Genomic DNA, 6,000 nt, shown 5'->3' on the forward strand with positions numbered 1-6,000 from the left:
CCAGTCCACGGCACAAATGCGGGAGACAGTCATCCAAACCGTAACCGCATACAACAACTCAAATTAATCGAACGAAATTTGTTCAAACAAGTCTGAATTTCATATAAACACGACCGGATTTTATATAAACATACTAGATTTCATATGAACATGATAGGTTTCATTACAATTACATCAAAAAGGTGCTAGTCAGGCTCTGGAGTATAATTAATACCTAATCTAAATGATCGCCGGCGTCCGGTCCCATGTCTGGCCATCAGCCCCGAGAACTGAAGCTTCACCGTCTTCAGTTCCGCCTCGGTGCTCTCCAGCCCCGCCTCGGCGCTCTCCAGCCCCACCTCCGTAACCTCCTCCTTCAGAGCCCCGTGAACTGAAGCTGTCCACCTCCACGTCCCCGCTTGGCGTCGATGAAAGGGGAGGAACGGTGGCCTTCCTGGGATACGAGCGGCGATCTACTATGCACTACTCTTCCTCGCTGCCGGCGGCTCCCGCGTACATGCCGGCTTCTTCGTGGTCGTGGCGTCGGGGTGCGGCCTCGGAGTTGTCCTCCTCGTCGGTCTCGCCGAACAACGCCTCACCCACCTCTTCGTCACACTCCTTACCGGCGGCCACCACCTCCGCTACCCGCTGGCGGTACTGCCAATGGGCGAGGCGGATCTCGGGGCAGAGTGGTAGGACTCGAGCAGTGCCTCCTGCTCCGCCAGGTCTGCGTCTGGCGAGACCGCCCTGCCGCCGGCGACCTGTTCCTCCACCTGCAGATGCTCCTATAGGAGGTTGTGGTTCTAGTTAGCGTCGGCATGCGCCTCCCGGAACTGCTCCTCCCACACCTGTTGGGGAATGTAATAATTTCAAAAAAATTCCTACGCACACGCAAGATCATGGTGATGCATAGCAACAAGAGGGGAGAGTATGTCTACGTACCCTCGTAGACCGAAAGCGGAAGCGTTTATCAACGCGGTTGATGTAGTTGTACACCTTCACGATCCGCCCCGATCAAGTACCGAACGTACGGCACCTCCGTGTTCAGCACACGTTCAGCTCGATGACGTCCTCGCCTTCTTGATCCAGCAAGGGGGGCGAAGTAGTAGATGAGTTCTGGCAGCACGACGGCGTGGTGACGGTGTTGGTGAAGAACAATCTCCGCAGGGCTTCGCCTAAGCACTACGAAAACTATTACGGAGGATAAACTAGAGGGGACGGGGTTGCCGGCACACGACTTGGTGTTTCTTGATGTATCTTGGGTGCTAGCCCTACCCCTCTATTTATATGTTGAGCCTTGGGGTCGAAACTTGGAGTAAAAGCCTACACAAAGTCGGTTTCACCTGAAAGGAAAGAGTCCTTCTCGGACTCCAGGGCCAGACGCTAGGGTTCCCGGCGTCTGGCCCCTGGACTCCGCACAACTTCCTTTTGCGCATTCCAAAAACCTTGTGGGCTTTCCCCTTTGGCCCAAATAAAGTGTTCTCATACCCAAACATTTCGGAAAACATCCGGAACCCCTTTCGGTGAATTCCGGAACCCTTCCGGTGACCAGACACTATTATCCCATATATCAAACTTTATCTCCGGACCATTCCGGAGTTCCTCGTCATGTCCGTGATCTTATCCGGAACTCCGAACAACATTCGGTTACCAACATACATAACTCATAAATACTATATTGTCAACGAACGTTAAGCGTGCGGACCCTACGGATTCGAGAACTATGTAGACATGACCGAGACACTTCTCTGGTCAATAACCAATAGCGGAACCTGGATGCCCATATTGGCTCCTACATATTCTACGAAGATCTTTATCGGTCGAACTGCATAACAATATACGTTGTTCCCTTTGTCATCGGTATGTTACTTGCCCAAGATTCCATCGTCGGTATCTCAATACCTAGTTCAATCTCGTTACCGGTAAGTCTCTTTACTCGTTCCATAATGCGTCATCCCGCAACTAACTCATTAGTCACATTGCTTGCAAGGCTTATAGTGATGTGCATTACCGAGAGGGCCCAGAGATACCTCGCCGACAATCGGAGTGCCAAATCCTAATCTCGATCTATGCCAACTCAACAAGTACCATCGGAGACACCTGTAGAGCACCTTTATAATCACCCAGTTAAGTTTTGACGTTTGGTAGCACACAAAGTGTTCCTCCGGTAATTGGGAGTTGCATAATCTCATAGTCATAGAACATGTATAAGTCATGAAGAAAGCAATAGCAGTAAACTAAAACAGTCAAGTGCTAAGCTAACGGAATGGGTCAAGTCAATCACATCATTCTCCTAATGATGTGATCCCATTTATCAAATGACAACTCATGTCTATGGTTAGGAAACATAACCATCTTTGATCAACGAGCTACTCAAGTAGAGGCATACTAGTGACACTCTGTTTGTCTATGTATTCACACATGTATTATGTTTCCAGTTAATACAATTCTAGCATGAATAATAAACATTTATCATGAAATAAGGAAATAAATAATAACTTTATTATTGCCTCTAGGGCATATTTTCTTCAGTCTCCCACTTGCACTAGAGTCAACAATCTAGTTCACATCTTTATGTGATTAGTTCACATCTCCATGTGACTAATACCCAAAAGGTTTACTAGAGTCAATAATCTAGTTCACATCGCTATGTGATTAATACCCAAAGAGTGATCATGTTTTGCTTGTGAGAGAAGTTTAGCCTACGGGTCTGCAACATTTAGATCCGTATGTATTTTGCAAATTTCTATGTCTACAATGCTCTGCACAGAGCTACTCTAGCTAATTGTTATCACTTTCAATATGTATCCAGATCGAGACTTAGAGTCATCTAGATCGATGTATAAAGTTTGCATCGACGTAACTCTTTACGACGAGCTCTTTTATCACCTCCATAACCGAGAAATATTTCCTTAGTCCTCTAAGGATAATTTTAACTGCTGTCCAGTGATCTACTCCTAGATCACTATTGTACTCCCTTCACAGAAAGATGCTAAGGTATACAATAGGACTGGTAAACAGCATAGCATAATTTATAGAACCTATGACTGAGGCATAGGGAATGACTTTTCATTCTCTTTCTATTTTCTGTTGTGGTCTGCTTTTGAGTCTTTACTCAACTTCACACCTTGCAACACAGGCAATAACTCCTTCTTTGACTGTTCCATTTTGAACTACTTCAAAATCTTATCAAGGTATGTACTCATTGAAAATAACTTATCAAGCGTCTTGATCTATCTCTATAGATCTTGATGCTCAATGTGTAAGCAGCTTCATCGAGGCCTTTCTTTGAAAAACTCTTTTCAAACACTCCTTTATGCTTTCCAGAAAATTCTACATTATTTCTGATCAACAATATGTCATTCACATATACTTATCAGAAATGTTGTAGTGCTCCCACTCACTTTCTTGTAAATACATGCTTCACCGCAAGTCTGTATAAAACCATATGCTTTGATCACTTTATCAAAGCATATATTCCAACTCTGAGATGCTTGCACCAGTCCATAGATGGATCGCTGGAGCTTGCTCACTTTGTTAGCACCTTTAGGATCGACAAAACCTTCTGGTTGCATCATATACAACTCTTCTTTTAAGAAATCCATGAAGGAATACAGTTTTGACATCCATTTGCCAGATTTCATAAAATGTGGCAACTGCTAACACGATTCAGACGGACTTAAGCATCGCTACGGGTGAGAAGGTCTCATCATAGTCATCTCCTTGAACTTGTCGAAAACCTTTCGCAACAAGTCGAGCTTTGTAGACAGTAACGTTATTGTCGGCATCAGTCTTCTTCTTGAAGATCCATTTATTCTCGATGGCGTGCCGATCATCGGGCAAGTCAACCAAAGTCCACACTTTGTTCTCATACATGGATCCCATCTCAGATTTCATGGCCTCAAGCCATTCTACGGAATCTGGGCTCATCATCGCTTCCTCATAGTTCGTAGGTTCGTCATGGTCAAGTAACATGACATCCAGAACAGGATTACCGTACCACTCTGGTGCGGATCTCACTTTGGTTGACCTACAGGTTCGGTAGTAACTTGATCTGAAGTTACATGATCATCATCATTAGCTTCCTCACTAATTGGTGTAGGAGTCACAAGAACAAATTTCTATGATGAACTACTTTCAATAAGGGAGCAGGTACAGTTACCTCATCAAGTTCTACTTTCCTCCCACTCACTTCTTTCGAGAGAAACTCCTTCTCTAGAAAGGATCCATTCTTAGCAACGGATGTCTTGCCTTCGGATCTGTGATAGAAGGTGTACCCAACTGTCTCCTTTGGGTATCCTATGAAGATACATTTCTCCTATTTGGTTTTGAGCTTATCAGGATGAAACTTTTTCACATAAGCATTGCAACACCAAACTTTAAGAAATGACAACTTTGGTTTCTTGCCAAACCACAATTCATATGGCGTCGTCTCAACGGATTTAGATGGTGCCCTATTTAACGTGAATGCAGCTGTCTCTAATGCATAACCCCAAAATGATAGTGGTAAATCGGTAAGAGACATCATAGACTGCACCATATCTAATAAAGTACGGTTACGATGTTCGGACACACCATTACGCTGTGGTGTTCCAGGTGGCGTGAGTTGCGAAACTATTCCGCATTGTTTCAAATGAAGACCAAACTCGTAACTCAAATATTCTCCTTCACGATCAGATCGTAGAAACTTTATTTTCTTGTTACGATGATTTTCCACTTCACTCTGAAATTATTAGAACTTTTCAAATATTTCAGATTTATGTTTCATCAAGAAGATATACCCATATCTTACTCAAATCATCTGTGAAGGCCAGAAAATAACGATACCTGCCGCGAGCCTCAACACTCATCGGACTGCATACATCAGTATGTATTATTTCGAACAAGTCTGTTGCTCGCTCCATTGTTCCGGAGAACAGAGTCTTAGTCATCTTGCCCATGAGGCATGGTTCGCAAGCATCAACTGATTCATAATCAAGTGATTCCAAAAGTCCATCAGCATGGATTTTCTTCATGCGCTTTACACTAATATGACATAAACGGCAGTGCCACAAATAAGTTGCACTATCATTATTAACTTTGCAACTTTTGGCTTCAATATTATGAATATGTGTATCACTACGATCGAGATTCAATAAATCATTCAACTTGGGTGTATGACCATTTTAGGTTTTATTCATGTAAACAGAACAACAATTATTCTCTAACTTTAATTGAATAATTGTATTGTAATAAACATGAGCAAATCATATTCATGCTTAACGCAAACACCAAATAACATTTATTTAGGTTCAACACTAATCCCAAAAGTATAGGGAGTGTGCGATGATGATCATATCATTCTTGGAACCACTTCCAACACACATCGTCACTTCACCCTTAACTAGTCTCTGTTCATTCTGCAACTCTCGTTTCGAGTTACTAATCTTAGCAACTGAACTAGTATCAAATACTGAGGGGTTGCTATAAATACTAGAAAAGTACACATCAATAACATGTATATCAAATATACCTTTGTTCACTTTGCCATCCTTCTTATCCGCCAAAAACTTGGGGCAGTTCTGCTTCCAGTGACCAGTTCCTTTGCAGTAGAATCACTTAGTCTCAGGCTTAGGTCTAGACTTGGGCTTCTTCACTTGAGCAACAACTTGCTTGTCGTTCTTCTTGAAGTTCCTCTTCTTCCCTTTGCCCTTTTCTTGAAACTAGTGGTCTTGTCAACCATCAACACTTGATGCTTTTCTTGATTTCTACCTTCGTCAATTTCAGCATCACGAAGAGCTTGGGAATCGTTTCCGTTATCCCTTGCATATTATAGTTCATCACTAAGTTCTAGTAACTTGGTGATAGTGACTAGAGAACTTTGTCAATTACTATCTTATCTGGAAGATTAACTCCCACTTGATTCAAGCAATTGCAATACCCAGACAATCTGAGCACATGCTCATTGGTTGAGCTATTCCCCTCCATCTTTGTAGGCAATACTGTCAGAGGTCTCCTACCTCTCGACACGGGCATGAGTAT

Source organism: Triticum urartu, chromosome 7A (genome assembly GCF_056163025.1).
Source record: "Triticum urartu cultivar PI428250 chromosome 7A, HENAU_Tu73, whole genome shotgun sequence".
Taxonomy (NCBI): domain Eukaryota; kingdom Viridiplantae; phylum Streptophyta; class Magnoliopsida; order Poales; family Poaceae; genus Triticum; species Triticum urartu.